This window comes from Bactrocera neohumeralis, chromosome 6 (assembly GCF_024586455.1).
Source record: "Bactrocera neohumeralis isolate Rockhampton chromosome 6, APGP_CSIRO_Bneo_wtdbg2-racon-allhic-juicebox.fasta_v2, whole genome shotgun sequence".
Lineage (NCBI taxonomy): Eukaryota > Metazoa > Arthropoda > Insecta > Diptera > Tephritidae > Bactrocera > Bactrocera neohumeralis.
Genome location: NC_065923.1, coordinates 69,726,854 through 69,750,774, shown reverse-complemented (window position 1 = coordinate 69,750,774; position 23,921 = coordinate 69,726,854). Strand labels below are relative to the sequence as shown.

Below are 23,921 nucleotides of genomic sequence, written 5' to 3'. Positions count from 1 at the left end.
CATTTATTTTTTTTAAATAGTATAAATATTTTTTTAATAGTAATAATGGTATAAATAGATAAATTGGTTATTCAAATATTTAGAATGAAATACAAGTGTGCCAATTGTTACATTATTTTTACCGAAACGCTTAATTTGTTGTTTAGTTATGACATTTGACAAATAATTTATTTCATATTTATCTAATATACCTATTTAATTTTATTAAACAATATTTGCAAAATATTTTCACAAATATTTTAACAATTGCTTTCACTGCCATCAATAGTTATATTGAAATTGACGTCATGGTATTTGTTTGAAAATATGTAGTTTGTTTTTATTTGTTCAATATTGTTTTTATTTGTTTCAATATTTGCAAATGCGTGGGTTTTTTTAAATTCCCCTTTTAATTATTTTAGTATTTCTTTTCATAGTTTTTAAGACAGCAATAAATTATCTACTCTCTCTACTCATATTTCCGTTTGTTCTTTTGCGCTGTCCGTTTACAGTCTGCTGTAATAATTTGGTATTGTATGTTAATTTTACAGCCTTGTTTTAAATTCAAAATGTTACTTTTACAGTATTGTTTCAATATGTTAATTTTACATCATGCTTTTAAATTCAGAATGAATGTAGGGTACTTGTTGACTTATAGTACTTTATTCAAGGCATCTTAATATTATTTAAGTATGATCTATACTAATGTATATTGTTTTTATTATATTGCTTCGAAAATACTGCCCAGTATTTAAAAAAAAATTATAAAAATATTGAATATTTATTCATTATATTAATGTATACTTAGGAACTCGGAAAATGTTTATGCGAAAACGGTAAATATTTTTAAAAATTATTTCACCATAAGAATGTGTAGGAAGTCAATGTCAATGCCAAGTTTTGTTTTTAAATGCTTCTAACGTAAATGAAATATTTGCATTAGAAAATTAAAAATACCGCAAATTGCATTCTTGTCTTCTTTAACTTCAAAACACATGTTAGACACCATACAAACATGTTTCAGTTGTATTTATTCAACAATTGAATTTAAAAACAACACCAAGTCAATAAAGCTGCAGCAGCCACGCATTTGGGTATAATATTCGAAGAAAATTCAGACGTCATATGATTATACGAGTATAAAAATAGAAGGATTTCGAAAAATTTAAGCGCCTACTGTAGTACACACTTGAAATGCACATAGTTTACATTACTCCATTTTTCGCTCTCAAATATTCAACATGTGAGCATTGAGAAAGTCACTCCAATAGTTGCTGTAAACACACTGCAAACAGGGACGAAATGCTGTTAAATCATATGTCACAAAGACACGAAATTCTGTAACAGGCGTGTTTACGTCTTCCGGGCCAGCCAAAATATTTTAGAACAAAAATAAAGGCACTAGAGAGAGTTGCGCATTAGCTGACTGCAACGCTGAGAGCATGGAAATTCAATAGAAATGAGTATAAGAATGAAATGAGCTCTTGTCTCGGTCAGCCTTTTCGCCGGCTTTCTAACACATGCCTTGTTTATAGGAAGTACTAAAAAGTGAAGAGCAGCAAGAACGTCAGGTAGTTAGGCACATGACTACCGGGCCGAGCTAAAGCAAATAAATAGAGGAGAAAATATATGTAAGTAAAATGGAAAAGCAACAAAGCCGACAGGAGCAGCTGATAGGCAACAGCAGACGAGATTATTTATTACACACACGGTCTCGGGAGGAATATCAGGCAAATATGTATGTGGTAGAGTCTTCCATGCTACAAAAACAAAAGCATTATAAAAAAGTAAGACACAGCGTAAAAAGTCAAAAGGGCAAAATATGTGAAGTATGTACTCGACTTGGGCTGACTTGACATGGCCCAAGCACCCATACCGTTACCAACTTAACTCAACATTAGCGTTGCGCTAAGGTTGTACTGATTATAGTCAGTAACTGAAAAAAGTACCCCTATTGGTTGTTTTGCGTTCTAGACATTTAAAGTGGATAATGTATGTCATTATGGTGTGGCCAGAAAAACTGTTGCTATTATATTTGTATGTACACATACATATATGGACGTATGAAGGAGCTGCAAGCGGCTGTAGACTGGCAGGCAAACAATGCGCGGAATTCGCTAAATAGTATAACTAAATGTGAAATGGAAATGCGAGAATGGGTTAAGTTATAATGGATGATAGAAATGCGCGTTATAATAGCAAAATAATATATCCCAATTACTTGTAATAACAAAAGCCCAACTACTGTAAGAAAAGTTACTTCAATTAATTGAGAAAAGTGTAAATAATACAAAATAACAACAACACAGCTAAAGGTAACTGTAATAAAAACAGGAAAAAAAACAACGAAATTATTATACCCTCCACAAATAAAACAGTTTGTCATACAAAAACTTGATTTCGAGCGGTCAGTTTGTATGGTAGCTATATGCTATAGTGGTCCGATCTGAACAATATATTCGGATATTATGGTGTTGCCGTCGACAATAAAGACAATAAACTACGTTAAATTTTGTGATAATATATTTTCAAATAAAAAAAGTTTTTCATACAAAAACTTGATTTAGTGGGGTCAGTTTGTATGACAGCTACATGCCAAAGTGCTCCGTTATCGCCGATTCCAACAAATGAGCTGCTTCTCAGCAGAAAAGATCGTGTGCAAAACTTCAGTTTATTATCTGAAAAGCTGAGAGCCTTCCTGACGAACTTAATATACCCTGTTCAGGCTATCACAATGAAGAGCAATAAACAAATTTCAAAAGCTTATTAATGCGACCAGCAAAGGGTTGGACTCAATGTGATTAAACAAAAGGAGGCACATAGTTTTAGGTCTATTCTATATCTAAAGCACCAGGTGGACACGCAATGCATGCCTGGCGAAGCATAATAGCATAAATAGGAAATAGGGTTAGACACAAGTGGTTGGCATAAATGTGAAAAGGAAATAAGCAGGATGGCGTGCAGGCATGTGGCTGATGTTGCATTTCAATTGCGGTAACGGTAATGTTAACGGCTTTTTCCAATATATTTGTATGGTTGTGGCAGCTTTTCACGTGAGTAGTTGTGAATACTTCAATAACACTAACTCTGATAGAACGCACCTCACTCACGCCACCACCTACCGAGTAATAAAGCTGCGTGTGTATGCATTATGTATGCCCGCATGCGCTTCTATTTGAATGCGTGCACTTAATCTGTAACAACAAATGAACCTACCCTTCGACGTGTTCGAGCGATTGCGGTTGAGAGGAATTTCAATGCACTTAGCGTGTGGAAATGCGTAAGTAAGGGCTACTAGTCTATTCCCATTTTTTGTTAGAAATAAAAAGGGTGTTTATTTCGGAGGCCTAGGAATTTTGTTAGATATGTAGCACAAGCAAATTAATGGAATTATATATATATATGATGACTTTAAGAATTATTTGGTATTTAGTGTTTAACCTGAATATCGGTCAGTCGGAATGTATTGTATGAAGATTGTGTGTTAAGTACAATTTTGCATGACTTTTTTCAGAATAGCCAATCTTATATGTCAAAAACATCCGAATGATTTTTTGAAACCCTTTAGCAATTAGGCGTTTAAAGTTACATTGGATGGTGGTGTCCACTACATACACTAAGTTGCCTCCATATTCAGTTTTAATATGCTTTCGACATGAAAAATCGACCATATATTAGTAAACACCCTATACCAACGCTACTGTTCCAATTATTGTACATAGTTGGCTGAGAAAGTAAAGTGCGTGGATAAAGTTCAGTCACGCAGCTGTCAAGTTTAGCACTTAATTCACTACATGTAAAATATGAATGCGCTGCAAAGAAGTTTTCCCAGTTGACTTACTTAGCGGTAAAACAAAATCAAAAGCAAATAAAGTCCTTGTTTGATGGGTTTATACCTTAAAAAGAAGAAAATATCTTCAAGTCGATCTATAACTTTTGATGTTTTGCAAAAAACTGTATGGAAGGGATCCTCGTGTTATTCGAAAACTAGCTTTTGATAAAAAAAACTGCTGATGATAAAGCAAAAGTATTGACAAGTGTTATACGAACGCAGCTGCAGGCGATTTTCATATAGGTTATAGGACATCGAAGACGATAAACTGAGCGGATAGCCAATGATATCCAGATATCAAGAGAATGGTCGTGGCGAAGAAATCGCCGACACTGGGGGGCTTTTCATATAGGTTATAGGACATCGAAGACGATAAACTGAGCGGATATCCAATGATATCCAGATATCAAGGGAATGGTCGTTGGGAAGAAATCGCCGACACTTGGGACATTTTGAGCAAGCCAACTGTCGTACTACAATCGAAAAGTTAGTAGAACGCGATAGCCGGAGTATCGGTTACGATGACAGATCGGTAACGTCGAATTTTGCAAGCCTGTTTTTCACTCAAAATCGTAATAAGCTGAATTATTTCATCTGCTATGGAATTTATACAGGCACTTTCTTCTCCATTGTTCAGCCTTTACCATGCTGGGGCTGAAACATCTCGTTAGTTTTATCTTCGGCGTACCAGAAGGTAAAGCCTAAATTGCCATTTGCCTTCTCAATGAATTTATAATAAGCTCAAGGCTTTTTGTCGATTTGTGAGAGAGCAGTATTGTTTATCAATGCATATATTCTTTTAATAATATTATTTTAATATTAAAATTAGATTTACATAAAAATATTTCAACTACTGTGCAAGCTGTATGGTCCAGGTCATTCGCAGCTAATACTTCAGAACTTAAACTAGATTCATGCAAATGCCAGAAACGTGCTAGAGCAGCTTTGAAAAGCAACCACAACAAAAAGACTGCAACAGCAGCTGACTTTAACTGCATAAGCGACACTAAGGTACACATTACCTTTTCCTAAGGTGTTGTGAGTCATTCTAAAATATAATGCACGAGCAAAATACTGAAATATATTTATACACACATATTATATTTGAAGTCAATAGGGAAATGCGCTGCTTTCTGGGCAGCACGTTTCAAGTGTTTGCCTTATGCTTGGCACTAACGTAGATTTTCCCAGTCATATTCATATGTCTACCTTAACACTTGCTTTTAACGAAATTAAATAAAAATACATACATACATACAATACAAACAAAAAGCCACAACTCACACTAAAAATGCTATGGTACGTAAATATACATCGCAGTCATAATGTACCTTTTGGCCAGCAGCAATATACCAACTTGCTGGCAAGAATCAGGTAAACATAAGAGCTTTTTAGAAACTTAATAACACACAAAGGACTGCAAGAACTTATTCTGCTGTTTTGTGCTTTTTAATGGGTTGAGAAGAGGCCGCAAGATTCAGATGTATGTGTGTGTGCGCACTTCACCAAAAGGCACAAATAAGAAAGTCATTCACGCCATGGTGGCTAAATACATTCTGCTATATAATTATTTGCAATTGCCAAATGGGCATATGACGACCATATGACAGCATAACCTTAAACATAAAGTAACCCAATAAACTGAAATGTTAAATTATTTTTAAATAACGGAAACGGATTAGCATTAAAAGAATAAGTGCTGAGACGATTCTATCTCATCTTTATTCAAACAGCTGATGCAGCTGGCATACGGTAAGATGTTCAATCTTATTGCATGAATACCGATCGGACGGTTGGACCGTACTGAGACCGAAAAGCTTCTTAGAGCTCTTTCGATGTAATCATAAAATACCTCGATGCTAGAGATAAGGAGTCTAGATAACCCTTCACTAGGCTTGAGCGTACAGTCAGCGAACTCAAAGCAAATACTGCTGCGCTACCAACGGTGTTGACTGTCACCACTCTGAAGCAGGCTATGCTTCGAAGCAGTAGATTACTGCTACCTGCATGGCATATGCCTAAGTATGATCATTATACTTTCATGATGAGATATTATAACGCTTAAAATAAGAAAGTCATGTATATTATACCTATGTTACCGCTATAGTATGCTCTGACACCTTATTTGTGGCTGTAAACGCTACTCTGAACTCATAAGTAGTACGGGCTGTGGTATTTTATTTAATTTCTTTCACCTTTTGCGGTCATGTGAGCAAGCTCCTTGCAATAATTGTCGCAAAAAAAATATAAAGAACAACAGCAATGTGAATGAAATACAAAATGTATGCAGATATAAGTATAAAGGAAAGTGGGAGAAAAATATGAAGAGCACTTAACGGAAGGAAGGAAATACCAACAAAAGCGCACAAGTATAGTGTATTATTGGCGGCATGTGCGGTTTGTCAGCTTGTGTGGTAGTAGTGGTGAAACAAAAGTAATTATAGTATGTGGAAGCATTTGCGCGCATTTACGGGCATATACACATACAAGCATAAGTGCTCAACCGGTATAATCGTTTATATACATATACATATATATTGATATAGACAAACAGTCAGTTTATTCTACCCACGTGCTTGCAATGTTAAACACACACATATACAGTACATCCAAGCATATATAATATGCATGCTTGTTGGTATTGTATCGGCACTCTATATTGTATTTGTACTTTTACAATTGCCGCTGCCAGTTGAAGTGGAAAAATGTGCATAAAACACATACATACCTGTTTATGAGTGCTTACACACACATACACACAACTGCGCATTAAATACCGTGTGAAGTGTTTATTGCGGCATTTGGTCCAAATATAACCCACATTACGTGTGTGCGTATGTGTGTGTACAATTGTAGTGTGAACATGAAATTTAATGTTTCAACAAGGATGCGCTCGCATTATTTTGCTCGATTATTGCGTGTGCTTTAAAGCATGCTTACATGTTGTTGATTATTGAAGCTTTTAAGGCATTGAACTGTAAAATGCGTTCGTGTGAAATGCATTTGCAAGTAAATACGCACATTCGTAAACAATTTTAATGTAATTAGTAGACGTTCCGCTTAGGAAATGCGCGATTTTCAATATTCTGCTGAGGGAATTCGCGATTTTCAAGACTCTTAGTTCAAAAGTTGGATATTAAAATGTAGCGTGCGAAAAGGCGAAATTACTATACAATAATGATTGAGTATGTAAAGAGAAAAAGTAAGTTACTAAAGCCAATATTTCTTGTGCAACTAAATTTTAAAATTTTTTAACAATATATTATTAAAAATTTTTTATACATTCAAATATAGTATAATAAGAGATTTGAGAGAAATTCGAACTTTTTTATGTACTTCCCAGAATAAATTGTCAGTGTTGTGGACTGACCTAACCCCTTAAGTTTTAGGAGCAATGAGAATTGTAAAATAAATAAAAGCAGCGCTAAATAAAAAATACTAATCAGTTAAGGAAACATGAAAAAACGTTAACTACGTTTGCACTGAAGCTATAATACACTTCCCAGTCGCATTTCTTATGGCATGAAAAGGTTTAAAAAGGTATTTATCTCAATTTTAATCGATCAGTTTGTATGACAGCCATGTGCTACAGTGAACCGATATAAAAAATTTATTTAAATCAAAGCTGCATAGCCTTAGAAAATAACCTATGCCGAATTTCGCGCAGAAATTTCTTCAAATAAAAAAGTTTTCCATACAAGCTCTTGATTCGGATCGTGCAGTCTGTATGGCAGCTATATGAAATAGTGAGCTTATATTAACAGTTCCGACAAATGCACAGCTTCTTAGGGAGAAATGAATTTATGCAAAATGTCAATCCCGTATCTCAAAAGCTGAAGGACTTTTTCCGTATATACAGACATATCCGGCTGTCTATGGTATATGGTTAAATCGACTCAGCTCGTCATGCTAAGCATTATATATTATTTTTATAGGGTCTCCAATGTTTCTTTTTGCGTGCTATAAACTTTGGGACAAACTAAATATACCCTGTACAGGGTACAATAACGCTACGTTTGCAATCTCACAAGGTAGTGAACATAAAGCCTTTAATTTAGTGTTAACCAAGCATCATTTTGTGTCATAAATGTACATTTCATTTATAGCCTATAATATATAACAGCTTCAGCGTTCAACAATTATTTAAGCCACATTATTTTAATAGTTCCATAACATTCAACTCATTTTAATTACACACATATGTATATATATATATGCAGTTTTATTGCTATTATATTTAAATCATATCGTTTGTACAACATTTTGGTCTAATTAAATACAGAGCACACTACAAAGCCGCAAAACAATTTATAACGCCTTTACATAACCGCAGCGATAGCAAAGAGTGGCAACAGCAACACGCCCACCACACATACAAGCTCCCTATATATGCATCGCTACAGCTATAAAAATATATGCAAGCTAGTGTGATTGCAATTAACATTAACGGTAGTTGCAACAACAACAATCAACAATAATCAGAATAATTGCATTTTCACTGTAGCCACAGTAACGGCTGTTGTGGCCAAAAGCCAACAAATTTATATGCTTAAATGACTCCACCATTGCAACTGCTGCTTCTGCTGCTGCTTTACTACCTTTGACCACATTGCTGCAAGTTTTTGTTGTTGATTTCATTTGTTATCCTTTTAGCGGCGAGCTCCGGCTTAGTGTGTGCATGTTGTGCATTGCGAATGTCATGTGCAAGCAAAAATTGTGTTAATAGACAGTGCACAGGCCGATGGCAGGAAACAGCAAACAAGAGCAACAACCAGAAATAATTAAGGAAGAACTAAGTTCGGATAAAAACGAACATTTTATACGGGTGTAGGCTGAATTTTCACCCGGTGTTATTCATTCTAAGCAGAAAAATGTACCGTTATAAGAAAAACATGCTTTCAAACTTTTATTAAGATAACTCACATATTGGCTGATGTATGCGCTATAAAGTCACTCGGAAGTTCGACGGTCTTCATATTAGGTTTATGGGGGCTAAGGGAATCGGGTCAATACGATTCATGCCATTTTTGACATACTTTGATGTCATTATCAGTAGAAGATTCTCTCAGAATTTCAATTCAAATCCTGTTCATTCATACAACCGTTAGGTCAATAAAGCTATTATACTCTGTCGCAACATGTTGCAAGTGTATAAAAACGCATTGCAAACAACTGACAAGCGCAGCAAATGCAGCTCACAACTTTGCACTAGTATTTGTATAACAGATAATATCGCAATAGTACCAGCTAACCGCTACATTTATACACACAAACACACTTATACCTCGAATGTACATATGTATATGCCACATTTGCCAACTCATAATAAATCCAGCAATTTGTGTGCGTGTGTTGGCGTTGGCGACCTGGCCATTATTCAGTGCGCGTGTGCATTTCCGGATTGACAGTGTACACTTGAGTGGCATGAGGCACCTTCTACGCTTAAACTGTGCGCTGTGATTGAACTCCAGCTTTGCAAAGCAACTATTCGTGTTTATACTCGCATACATACGTACATAGATTTGTTGGCAGTAAATGTGACAGTCACAATTGTGATGGCTTGTTATAACAAGAGTAACAACAACAATAAGCGGTCATGCGCCATATTTGTTGTTGCACTAAGTGATCCTATCCACTTGCACTGTCACTTTCAGTTTAGCTGGTGTGTGAAAAATTGTCACTCATACGCAGTGGTGTACTTACGCTATTATTTATAAGCGATAGGTGATCGAAATGGCTGTTTTATTTATTAAAGCTTAAATGTGGATTTTTATTGGAAAAATTAAATTTGGCGTGCTTAATTTGCAACATTATGAAAAATATTGCCTACTTTTGTGCGTTGCTCGTCAATAACGCCGATAAATACATAAAAAATTTGTTTTATATAACATTGTTAATGGTGTTATATATATCGCAAGCGGGTCTGGGATTGAACACGGAGAAAACGAATCTGCTTGCGTTCACAAGCATTCCTCTATGGAAGTTCCCTTCGATAAATGAAACACAACTCCCTCTCAAGGACAGCGGCTGGTACCTTGGGGTAGTCTTGGACAGCAAGCAGCTGTGGAAGCACAACGTTGAAAAAATAGTGAGCAAAGCTAGCAATGCTTTATATCCGTGTAAGCAGATGCTCGGCACAACCGGGGGGCTCGCTCTCTCGCTCATGCACTGGTGCCATACAGCTGATGTAAGACCAATTCTGCTCTAAAGTGCAGTAGTATGGTGGAAAGGCGTACGAAAATCCATCTACCAGAAGCCAATGGGAAGGTTCAAAGGCTTGCTGCGCTGTGCATAACGGGAGCTTTAAGAAAAACTCCAACCGCCGTTCTTGAACTGTTACTAAATCTGACACCTATAGACCTCTTTGCTGAAAACTGCGCAGCAAAATCGACGGGACGACTACTGTGTCAGTATTTTTAACATTACTTCGAAATGATAGGTAGATGAAAAAAACAGTGAAAAAAAACAATAAAATTGATTGTACTAGGATTTTTTGAGTTTGAAAGTTGTCTACACGGATCTAATATTTATTAGATTTAAAAAAAATTTGAAATGCACAAGTTGTTATATCTGCTTAAGGAAACACATCTATATTGTATTTGTAACTGTGTGGTATTTTTAATTATTATTTTTTGTTTTCTGTATTACAACATCTCTTTATATTTTTCTATTTTTTCCAGAATTTTACATTATTCCTAATAATTTTGAAATGACAGCAAAATATATGAGGTGAGTGACTTCAAATATACATATCGTCACTGAAATGCAAAATAACGTATCATCAAAAAATTCAAAATTGAGTGTCTTATTGATTACGATTCACTACTTCAAATTATATACATAATATTACATATGTCCAACATTTTCAGGTTCTGTGCTCAGATATAAACCAGTTTTAATCAATTTAAATTTTTTTTCACTCATGTTCCATTTTATTCCGTGTTTCATTCTTGCCACTGTAAATTTCCGAAAATGTTGTTAAGTTATTTTGCATTTCAGGTGACGATATATATTCTAACAACTTATACAATTTTTGAAAGTGAGCTGAAGTTTTTGCAATATTTTAAATAGCTTAAGTTGTGCAACTAAGATTTTTTTTACTTCGCAGAAAACAGCTATTAAACTTAAAACTTATTAAAAATGCAAAAATATGTGATTTGGAGTTATATAAGTTTCAGTACAATATTCTTCCCTGGCTTAGTATAAATAATTCTCTGTAATATATACATACATATGTTATGTATATATGGTATATAAACACATATTTGCAAGAACAGTAAAAGTGCAATGTATTTTTATTGCTATGAGAGCACTAGTCAATATCAATTTGGAATTTTCATTTGTGCGCAATATTTTTATTGCGGTCTTAGGCATGTTTTTACATCCCACAATAGTTGAGGCTATTATGACACAATATTTTTCAGCCATTTTCATTTGCTGTCACAGCAATGTCGGCGCTTATTGCGTTTTCGATTGCTGTTTTGTTAGATAGTATTGGCTATTTTATAACGGCATATAGTATAGCATATTCATAGAATGCGTTAAATATACGAGCGAGTTGAGTTTTATTCCGTTTAACCACTTTTATTGCATGGTTTATTGTGTATTTTCCTTTCATAGGCAATAGAAAATGTTTCATTGGACAATTTTCACCAGTTACTGACCACTAAAAAAAATGTAAAAAAATCAACAAATTGCACAGTTGTTGTATGCAGGATCCATCCTCCATACATGCCGTAAAACTTGAGTAGCTACTCATACCAAACTGTGGCTCGGAGTTTATTTGCAGTATTGTGTCAATAGCATGTTAAAACAGAGACTGAAAAAATCAAAAAAAAAAAAAAAGAAATGGCTGCCAAATTGAAGTACCAATGAGCATTTTTATATCAAAAGTACAAAACATATAAAGCTCCATAGAACTTTCACCCTTACCCTGATATTTTATTAAAGCGCATACAAACGTACATGTTTATATGTGTATACATGCGGACGCTCTATAAGTATACCAGCTACGATGTCTGTCTATTAACTTGATTCCTCTTTTACCGCTTACTTACTCTGCATGCTATCGTGTAGAGTGCTCGCAAGCGTCAGTCGTCATGCAATCGACATGAAATTTTAAATAACCCATTTTCGAAACTTGACCATTACAAAATTTTAATTAAAATTCAGTGACAGTTGTGACAGCAAGCAGTAAAAGTGAATGAAATGAGGACACTGCAGTAAAAGCTGGGATAATTTAAATGCTTGCATGCTTACATAGTTATGCAGTTGTATATACACATACACACCCACACACACACACTTTTCAATATATATTCATGTAAGTGTGCATATAAACAAATTTTAAATACAGTTACCAAATTAACGTTGAGCCTATTTTCACATGATGTGCAAATGAATAAATGATTTCTAGAACATCCCGACGGAATATACATATGTACATGCGGGAAAGTCTTTGGGTTGTAGAGTTTCACATGACTTTAAATGACCATTCCGAGCGTAGAGTTAATATTTGCTATGCTAAGCATCATATGAGTGAGTGGTAGTCACATCCTTATTCCTTATTCGTTTGCTTCGCTGGCTAGATTAGACATTCAGGAGAGTCGATTTCTCAACACCGTCTCAGTTTGTAGAGATTTTTTCATGGGTCGGCTGCTTTACCCACTGCTTTGGATCTTGGTAGTTAACGAACTATTTAAAGAACTTGAGCAACTCGAAGGCGGGTGACAGCTTATGCTGAAGATGATATATAAAGTAAAATGTCGAAATACCGTCTATGAAGTAACCTAAGGGTAGCCTAAAGTTAACCTATACAACTGGGCGCATAGACGAGGCTTAGCCGTCAACCCACGAGAAACTGAAATGGTTTTATTTACCAGGAGGTATAAGATATCAGATAAGGCTCCGCCTCGTTCAGATGCTCATGCCTTCAACCTATTTGATAAGGTGAAATACCTAGAAAACCTGTTAGAAAACTTTCATGGATGCCAAATATTGAGGAGAGAATAAGCAAGGAATCGGTTGCCTTATATTGCTGTATAGGAGCTTTAGGGAAAAGGACTCTCACCAAAGGTGGTGTTTTGGCTATGTTGAACTGTACTCAAACCAATAATATTCTATGGTGTATTCGTCTGGTGGAGGCCGTTCGAGAGGGCTACACTTGTTAAGAAGCTTGAATGTAGATTTTTCAAAGTGCCGCCTGATTCAGGGAGGTGAGACTTTTCTTCGACAGCAAAACGGTAATATTAGCGCTAATCTCGCTAATTGTGCGCTTAAAGTTAGTAAAGGGGCGTTTGTCTCTTCTCTCTGGAAATATCATCAAGCTACTTCATCTTCAGATTTGGGTGCCAGATCATAATGTAATCGCTGGCAATTGCAAAGCCGATGAGCTAGTCAAAAGGGCACCTTATCTTACATCTCTTCCAAAAGCATAAAGTATTATATACACAGTACATTAAGATAAACAAAGTGACAGTTTTCTCAATAATTCCATAATTTCACTTATAAATTACGCACACGTATGTGCACTTAGCTTTTGCAGCTCTCACCTATTATACTCACATTTCTACGTACAAGAAACGGACCAGTCGAAAAATAGTAAATATACATACATATGTATGTCCATTAGGGTGGGTCAAAGAAATTGTTTTTTGTTGCTTTGTACTCTGACAAATTGGTACTTGAGCAATAATAAATAATGGGCTGTCAAAGAAGTCTTGCGGTATTTTCGCTAGTTGGCGCTGAAAGCGCGTAGTTCTAGTTTTATTCGTCGCATCGGGTCATGCTATACCTTTTTGGAAAGCTCATTTCACGCGCTAACACGTGTTTGATGATTGATTGTCGTTTCTTTTAAGTCGTTCGTGAGTTATAGCGTCGCAAACATGGAGCAAAATAAAGAGAAAATACGGCATATTTTACAGCACTACTACGATAAAAGCAAAAATGCATCTCAAGCCGCCAATAAAATTTGTGCAGTTTATGGACCCGATACTGTTTCCATTTCCACCGCACAACGATGTTTTCAACGTTTTCGTTCTGGTGTAGAGGTGGTCGAAGATGCGCCACGCTCCGGAAGGCCTGTCGTCGAAAATTGCGATAAAATCGCTGAATTGGTCGAAAGAGCCGGGCATAGTAGCAGCCGTAGCATCGGTTAAGAGCTGGGCCAGAGTCATCAAAAATTCATTTCAATTTCAATAAAAAAAAAAATTCAATAAAAATACCGCAAGACTTTTTTGACAACCCATTATAATAATATTTTTGTTTCTTTGTACTCTGAATAAAAAGGTATTTGGGCACCTTTGGGAAAATCTCTACAAGTATGAGCCCTACCTTCCCATTACAAATGGTCCTTCGCCCTAAAGTATGTTTTCATATTATCAAATAGAGGAATTAATATCACACTTCTAACTACTTGAAAAATATCCCGTTTCATAGATTTTGTAGGAAATTGCTCTACAATATATTTTTTTGGTTAAGCTAAGCGTTTACGAGATAACCATCTTTGAAAAATCAGCGAAAAAAATTTAATTCCACAAAAAAATTAAATAATAAAAATATGAGACTAGTGACCAGAGACCAGCTCATACTTAGAGAGGTTTTCATATAGAGGTGTCTAAGAACCTATATTCCAGAGTACCAAGCGAAAAAATATTTAATTTTTTTTTGACCTACCCAAATGTCTATAGGCATATTCGTGAGTCTACTCACTTAAACTGCAATCAATAAATACCCGCATAGCGTCGCCGGTGAATGTAGGAAAGATTTGCAAGTCTGCAGCTTTTTGCTGCTTTTTCGCGCTATTCTTGCTAAACTGTTTACATCTGTGTGTGAAAGCGCTTTCATTGCAATACAAATACATTTGCACATATTTACCAATACACAAAAGAGTTTATCTGAAATTGGCAACTTTTCAAGTAAGCAACGAAATCGTTTTGTAAAGTTATTTTGGCCAAACAATTTGCCTTTTTGTACTTTTGTTGTACACGTACAATATTTGTGTTGCTTGGTGTTATTGCATTTGCTTTAACTGAATTGCTTTGTATTTGCTGTATAGGTACATAGGACTAGCAACGATTTAATTGCCAATACTCGAGTTCGATTTTTGTTTTTACTTTCATTTTTTGTGGTTTGTTTTGCTTTCGGTCGATTGAGTGGCGTACAGTTGGCTTGTGAATGTGTTGGGGTGCATTCGGTTTGTTGCTGGGTGTCCCTACGGTTAGGTATCGGTTTTTGTGTTGAAACAAATAAAAAAAAGTGAAAAAAACATTGAGGAGATGGTTCAGTTGGCTTTAGCTGGCATTTCGCCCACATAAATTCATATGTTCCTATGCATATGTACATATATGTTTGTGCATATACAAGTATAAGCTATGAACCATGAACTTCAGGCAATGCGGCTGCAGTCGCTCTGTCGCCATATGTTTTGCTGGCTGCTGACTTTATGGCTCCGCGCTCTTGTTTTCAACTCTTCAGTTGTCCTACATACATATATAGTATACGTAACGTGTGGCTTTCGCCTTGTTGTCGCCATTACAATGCAGACTATAACAAATACCACTTTTGTCATATTTATTGATGTCGCCACACAAGTTCAATAGGAAATGAAATGAAAATGAAAAGCAAAAATAGTAATATCGGTCTATTTCGTCCTTGCTTTTACAGGCTCTTTAATGAATTACTAAATTAACAGAAGCAATTTTAAAATTTAATTATTATTAATTTAATTTTTTTGGTTTTATGAATAAAATTATATGTGGTCTAAGTGCACTAGAAATATACATACTTGGATTATATTCCGCGTAATAATAAGCTTGAGGTATACAAAATCCGGATTTTACTTGCCTTGCTTGTATCTTGACTGTTTTTTACTCGAGATTTGATTTGTTTCCGGGACCTACGAAAGTTCTCGAAGTTTTAATAACAGATGGCTTGTTGATCATAGTGGAATCGCTGGAAAGCGTTGGTCGACGCTTTCGTCGCGAGCGCTTGCACACTTTTAAAGCTGCGCAGTCACATTATTGCTGTTACTATCACTGTTGATTAAAATTTTCTGTTAGACTGTTGTGGTTAGAATCGTCAGAATTACTATTGCCAGGAAACAGGCTCCTTAGCCGAGTCCGTTCCTATTACGTAGACCCGACTGTCGTGATCCGAAATCGCAACCATTCGGCGATGTTTGCTGGACGACGTTTCGTAGGTTGCACAAATAAAACATTTTGATGAACCTCATCAGAAGAACGTGTTGGTTCAAAATGGAGACAATATAGGGATGGAATATTAGTCCCAGTGGAATATTAGTCACAATGGGTCTCCCAAAGACCTAGGTGCGTCGTCACATAGCCACTCTAGCTACCTTGGCTGTAGGGGTTTCTTTTGTATGGTTTAAAACCTTACTGGATACCAGTTGTAAAATTATTTCATGTTTGGTTATCCCGTCTTTGCAAAACCAAGCCTAAACCATCTAACCATCTCACACATATAGCCATCTGGGTGCATTTGCGAGAATATAAGAAAACTACCGACGGAGTTTTGTGATGAGTTTAAGGCGCTTTGATGATATGTGTTTAGTAGTGTAAGTGTGATGTGTATTTGAAGGACCAGCCATGCAATATAAACTTCTTAATGATACTTAGAGTGAATTGCTAATCTACAGAGAGAGGAAACAGATGCAATGTATTTTGAATTGATTTTATTTCTGCATTATAAAGTCTGCGCAATAGATTCGATGCTATATTATGCACTTATAGGAGTACGCTTTATACTTAAACCATTTATTGCTCCTCTATATTTCATTATCATCCAATATAACTACAATTACCAATGACCTACCAAACAGCTGACTGCAATATAAGGCACATGAGCGCTCGTGCAAAATAGTCATATCTCCGCAACCCTTTCCGCACCGAGATCCGTTCATATAACTGCATATATGGCTAATAAACTCATATAAAATGCACTTAACATTTATTAATTTTCACTTGCGCTTACGTCATCAACAAATTCATAAATTTCGTTTGCTGATGACGGCATATTTGGTGAAATTCGAGCCGCGGTTCTATGCCCAGTCAGACATGTGCACTAGCTGCGACGCCTTTGACGTGAAACAATGCAAACACAAAACTGCAAGTTCCATGCTTAGGTACGCTATATACTCATATACCCACTTACCCCATATTTACATAAGTACTTGGTATATGTAAGTGCTAAAATGTAAAATATATGGGTAATAATGACTTCAAGTGCACATAAGTAAATCATAAAAATTGCGCAAATTTACACAACATTACACGGGCATAACGAAACAGGCGAATATGTGCAAAATGTGAAATAATTTACGGCAAAACTTTTCGCCAAAATATTTTGCGCATTTTTGCTGTTCCGTACAGGAATTTACGCATACGCATTGCTGTTACTTAATGAGGAAGGGGTGCCTCATAATATTTTTAAATAAATTAAAAAAGTTTTTGTAATAAACGACTTTCATAGTTCTAGTTGACATTGACGGCCAGCCGAAATTCATATACTACGTATGGTAGATGTGTGGGTGCTCTGACAAAGGCGTGCAAGGAGGGCTTTGTGTTGGCTACAGACCACTTTGCGGTGAAATTGATTTTATTAATTTCGCATAGAATTTGAGGCGTTTTTCAAATGTTTGATAACAAGTGAAAATTGCGAGGTAATTTTTATATTTTCGTCATAATAATAGAAATCTATCCTAAGTTCTAAAATAATTTTAACAAGCAAGAAAATGTTAGAAAATATTGGGTAGTCGAAAAAGTCTTTTCGCATTTCTAAACAAACTTCAACTTATTTTTTTTAAATAATATTTTTACTAATAAATAAATAAACAGTAAACAATTTTTTATACAAAAATTTCAAAATATTGCGAATTTCTTCATTATTTTCACTCATTTTTGAATAGCTGTAACTGCTTTCAACTTTCCCGACTTTAATTGTTTTTTATATGGTATGATACAATGTGATTGGTAATACTGAAGATATACGAGTGCAACGACATCTATGGACAAAATACGAAAAGACTTTTTCGACTACCCAATATTATAATCTATATGATTTATGCCACTTGTGTGTTCGATTTGGCAATAATCAACTCTTATTTAGAAAAAAATCTCTAAAACGGTCAATTAAGCTTAACGAGTTAGCTATAACCCCCCACTCCATTAGTTCGTATAACTGTCTATGCCTCTACATGCATTAGTTGTAACACTTGATAACATTTTGCGCTTTGAAACACGTACTTTTACATGTCAAAAGCAACAACAATGCAAACAACCCCCTACACCACATGACGCGTTTGTGCCCGCTGGGCCTTAGTTTCATAGTTGACCTATTCAAAAATTCATTAATAAATGACACCGCCACTTGTTTGTGTTTTTTAATTGAGTGAGCTTGCGCCGTCGCTGTAAGCCGCTTTTCCGAAGTGTTGACATATATTTAGTAAATTTGTGTTATTGTTTGGTCTATGGTCACAAGTTGCTGATCATAAACAAAAACAGTTAATTAATTGTAGTGTGCAAAAATATGCTTTTTCTTCTTGGTTTGTTTATTTTCAAAAATTATACGCGCATTAAAAATTTATTGTTTGAAACTGTGTTAATTATCAATTTGATATATGTATATTATTAGTTTGTTTTTGAAAAAATAATAAAAAGTGAAATTTATTGGTATTTAGTGCACTGTTTGGCGTTTAATTAAATCACAAATGTGCTTAATTATATTCATTTGTTTTATATGTTTTTTGTGTTTATTAGCAACCACTTTTTCCGACGAACAAATTTAGTTCAGTGGCATTAGTTTTTGAAATGAGTGAAAGTTGAGAAATTTGTGTTAATTAAATATGTGCAAAAAGCTATTTTTGAATAAAAAACTTTGAGAGTGTTGAAAAGAAAATTAATTTAAATTAAAATTAATTTAAATAAAGTATTGCTTAATACAGTATTAACAGTTTCTTGAGCATATTGGTTAAAATTTTTGTAAGTATTAAATTTTTTCTAATTTTTTATTTACTCAGAAATCGAAAATATTTTAATATAAATATAAATACAGTTCTCTTGATTTTTTTAAATTATTTTCTTACTTTTATAAGTTATATATAAACAAAAAATTATAAAAAAATAAAAAAAAAATAATTTAATATAAATCAAGATAAAATTTTTTTTGGATTTTTTAAATTATTATTATTATTTTTTTTTATTTACTTTATTTACAATCTATCTACATTAAGATATTCAGTAAATTAGATCTAGTAGGTAATGGCAGAGGTAGATTTGTTCTTAAGTCTTATACATAAGTAAAATTTAATTATCTTAGGTTATTAAATACATCCATCAAAAATTCATTTTTTTTTAAATTATTTTTTTTGATTTTTTCCAAATTATTTGTTTACTTTTAGAAGTTTGAAATAAACAAAATTTAGATAAAAATAATCAAGTGATAAACAATATTTCCCATATATGCGCCCAAATAAATATTCAAAATTCGGTAAAACCAATCACAAGCTGATAATAATGCAATAAAAATTATATTCTTATAGCCAAATTATGGTCTGATAGTGGACTCATTTGCTGATATTTGTAAATTTGTATGATAAGCTTGCGGCGTGTGGGTTTTTTGCGTGTGTGTCACCACACGGTCAAAATTGATAACGGAAATTGGGTGGTATTCTAGTTCAGATACCCGAATTCCAGCGTTTTTTTGCAATTGATAAAAAGTATTTGATATATTACTTAATTATTTTTGAATATCTGAATTATCGATTTATGAAAAAAAACCTTTTGCGATTTTTTCAAATGTGTGGACTAGAATACCTCCTTAACTAAAATTTTTGCAAAATATTTTTTTTGTACAAGAGCACACTTTCCTGAGTTTTCTATATATTTTTTTACATATCGTTACCTAAAATACAAAATAACGTAATATCACTTTTCATTAATTTACAGGCGAAAAAAATTAGTATTTTGGTTTTAAATGGTTCTATATTGGTTATATCTGACAGCGGAAGCTGAACATTTTATGCTACATATACTTATGTAATACGATGTAGTGAATCGTAAGCAGTAGAAAACACAATTTCAATTTTATTATGCTACGTTGTTTTGCATTTTAGGTGACGTATACAGGTTTCCTATAAAAAATCCATCTGCATATGTACACATCTATTATCTACTGTTATTATAAATTTTTTGCATAAGTATTGCAATTACATTTCACTATTAGAAATAAACTTGTTCAGTTAATATCGTTCACGAACATGCTAATTTGTAATGAAAACTACTACTTTTTAATCTAAGTTCATAATTAGCCGAGTCGAAAATCGTCGAAATCGTCTCCCAAAGCACTCATAAAACTTAAATTCGATAAGCAATCTACCACAACTATTTGTTAAATATGTAAATACATTTACATTGTTGATTAACAATTTATGGCCATAGGGGGAAGTGCCGGAAGTTGATAAGAGTGCGGTACTCGTTACTTTGCCTATTGTTTTCTAACACAAATGCTTATGTACTGATAAAAGCGTCTAAAACATGGTATATTTAATGTGTATCCAATCAAAACAAATACTATAAAATTAGTGAATAATGATAATACTAATAATTATTGCCGGAAGAAATGCTTTTGCAGATAAGAGCTCGTCTAACTGTATATTAATAGGCAAAAGTAATTTCATTGCGCAGTTTTGGTGTATATTTTGATGAATGTTAGCTCCACATGAAAATAATATTCACTTAAGAAAGATAAACATATAACTTAAAAGTGGTTAGAACGCGAACAAGTAATCTATCATTTACAGGTAACCCTTAATAAAAATATGTTAACTTTGGCATTTTGAACGGTGTTATATAATATTGGTATATTAACTTCACGCGGTTTGTCAACAGTTAGTGGTGAACGATATTGATATATACTTATTTATAATATTTGAAAAAACAAAATGCATTTAAAATAAAAGATCAGTAAAGAGTTTAATCTCAATTTTTTTTCTTAAATATAAAAATAAAAAAAAAAATGTTTAAAAAATTATCATAAATATTTCCATAAAATGCTGTTTAGTTCTGCCTATGAAAAAAGTATAATCGTAGTAAATGTTGCTAGATCTGAGCTTCAGTACCGGTTTTCGGTAAATAAAAGTTGGTGAGTGGAAGCATAATTAGTGATTAATGTCCTCAGAATAAAACTTTACAGCCAAGCTGATTTTTAGTTCTAAATTAGTTATAACGTAGCACAGAGAAAATGCAGCATGCGAATATGTATTTAAATTAGTAAGACTTTTTCGTCACTAAATGCACATAAATATAGTAATTCATTAGTTTACAACCATTTTGCGATGATGTCACAAGCTGGTTTTTGGGTTTCTAAAACCCGTAAATGATAGTAAAAATGTCGTAACACGCAATATGTTTTGTGTTGTAGTTTGAAATTATTGTAAATTCAAATTCGTAATCAGGACACGTCGAATACCCCACAGATCTCTTAGCACAAACGTCGCAAATTGTTCCTCTATAAAAGAAAAGCAGGCACCGTACCTGGCCAGTGGTTAGGTGCCTTTCGCGCAGCGATGTCATGTAAAAGATGACTCTCGCCCCGCGATGTGTTGTAGTTATCAGTCGCTAGGTGATTTCGAGGGAATCTGGCTGCCAGCTGGCGCTATAAAAGAAACACAGGCACCGTGCCTAGCCAGTGCTTAGGTGACCCTCGCGCAGCGATGTGATGTAGTTTAACAGTCGCTAGGCGATTTTGCGGGAAACTGGCTGCCAGTTGGCGCTATAAAAGAAATGCAGGCAACGTGCCTGGCCAGTGCTTAGGTGACCCTCGCGCCGCGATGTGATGTAGTTTAACAGTCGCTAGGTGATTTCGCGGGAAGCTGGCTACCAGCTGGCGCTATAAAAGAAACACAGGCACCGTGCCTAGCCAGTGCTTAGGTGACCCTCGCGCAGCGATGTGATGTAGTTTAACAGTCGCTAGGTGATTTTGCGGGAAACTGGCTGCCAGTTGGCGCTATAAAAGAAATGCAGGCAACGTGCCTGGTCAGTGTTTAGGTGCCTTTCGCGCAGCGATGTGATGTAGTTTAACAGTCGCTAGGTGATTTCGCGGGAAGCTGGCTACCAGCTGGCGCTTTAAAATAAAAGCAGGCACCGTGCCTGGTCAGTGCTTAGGTGCCTTTCGCGCAGCGATGTGATGTAGTTTAACAGTCGCTAGGTGATTTCGCGGGAAGCTGGCTACCAGCTGGCGCTATAAAAGAAACGCAGGCAATGTGCCTGGCCAGAGCTTAGGTGACCCTCGCGCCGCGATGTGATGTAGTTTAACAGTCGCTAGGTGATTTCGCGGGAAGCTGGCTACCAGCTGGCGCTATAAAAGAAACGCAGGCAATGTGCCTGGCCAGAGCTTAGGTGACCCTCGCGCAGCGTTGTGATGCAGTTTAACAGTCGCTAGGTGATTTCGCGGGAAGCTGGCTGCCAGCTGGCGCTATAAAAGAAACGCAGGCACCGTGCCTGGCCAGTGCTTAGGTGACCCTCGCGCCGCGATGTGATGTAGTTTAACAGTCGCTAAGTGATTTCGCGGGAAGCTGGCTACCAGCTGGCGCTATAAAAGAAACGCAGGCAATGTGCCTGGCCAGAGCTTAGGTGACCCTCGCGCAGCGATGTCATGTAGTTTAACAGTCGCTAGGTGATTTTGCGGGAAACTGGCTGCCAGTTGGCGCTATAAAAGAAATGCAGGCAACGTGCCTGGCCAGTGCTTAGGTGACCCTCGCGCAGCGATGTCATGTAGTTTAACAGTCGCTAAGTGATTTCGCGGGAAGCTGGCTACCAGCTGGCGCTATAAAAGAAACGCAGGCAATGTGCCTGGCCAGAGCTTAGGTGACCCTCGCGCAGCGATGTCATGTAGTTTAACAGTCGCTAGGTGATTTTGCGGGAAACTGGCTGCCAGTTGGCGCTATAAAAGAAATGCAGGCAACGTGCCTGGCCAGTGCTTAGGTGACCCTCGCGCCGCGATGTGATGTAGTTTAACAGTCGCTAGGTGATTTTGCGGGAAACTGGCTGCCAGTTGGCGCTATAAAAGAAATGCAGGCAACGTGCCTGGCCAGTGCTTAGGTGACCCTCGCGCAGCGATGTGATGTAGTTTAACAGTCGCTAGGTGATTTTGCGGGAAACTGGCTGCCAGCTGGCGCTATAAAAGAAACGCAGGCACCGTGCCTGGCCAGTGCTTAGGTGACCCTCGCGCCGCGATGTGATGTAGTTTAACAGTCGCTAAGTGATTTCGCGGGAAGCTGGCTACCAGCTGGCGCTATAAAAGAAACGCAGGCAATGTGCCTGGCCAGAGCTTAGGTGACCCTCGCGCAGCGATGTCATGTAGTTTAACAGTCGCTAGGTGATTTTGCGGGAAACTGGCTGCCAGTTGGCGCTATAAAAGAAATGCAGGCAACGTGCCTGGCCAGTGCTTAGGTGACCCTCGCGCAGCGATGTCATGTAGTTTAACAGTCGCTAAGTGATTTCGCGGGAAGCTGGCTACCAGCTGGCGCTATAAAAGAAACGCAGGCACCGTGCCTGGCCAGAGCTTAGGTGACCCTCGCGCAGCGTTGTGATGTAGTTTAACAGTCGCTAGGTGATTTCGCGGGAAGCTGGCTGCCAGCTGGCGCTATAAAAGAAATGCAGGCACCGTGCCTGGCCAGAGCTTAGGTGACCCTCGCGCCGCGATGTGATGTAGTTTAACAGTCGCTAGGTGATTTCGCGGGAAGCTGGCTACCAGCTGGCGCTATAAAAGAAACGCAGGCAATGTGCCTGGCCAGAGCTTAGGTGCCTTTCGCGCAGCGATGTCATGTAGTTTAACAGTCGCTAGGTGATTTTGCGGGAAACTGGCTGCCAGTTGGCGCTAAAAAAGAAATGCAGGCAACGTGCCTGGCCAGTGCTTAGGTGACCCTCGCGCAGCGATGTCATGTAGTTTAACAGTCGCTAAGTGATTTCGCGGGAAGCTGGCTACCAGCTGGCGCTATAAAAGAAACGCAGGCAATGTGCCTGGCCAGAGCTTAGGTGACCCTCGCGCAGCGATGTGATGTAGTTTAACAGTCGCTAGGTGATTTTGCGGGAAA

The 23,921-nt window shown here is 36.3% G+C and overlaps 1 protein-coding gene across 15 annotated transcripts in view; it reads left to right on the top strand.

Annotated features, from left to right (window-relative positions):
• The window catches only part of LOC126761638 (galactosylgalactosylxylosylprotein 3-beta-glucuronosyltransferase P), a 70,465-nt gene that overhangs the window by 12,163 nt on the left and 34,381 nt on the right, over positions 1 to 23,921 (top strand). For 13 of the 15 annotated variants that reach the window (XM_050477983.1, XM_050477982.1, XM_050477976.1 and 10 more), the window contains one exon: positions 10,492 to 10,540. The exons of the other annotated variants lie outside the window; for them this stretch is intronic. The gene's annotated coding sequence lies outside the window, so the exon portion shown is untranslated. The remainder of the gene's footprint in view (positions 1 to 10,491; positions 10,541 to 23,921) is intronic. 15 annotated transcript variants of the gene reach the window in all.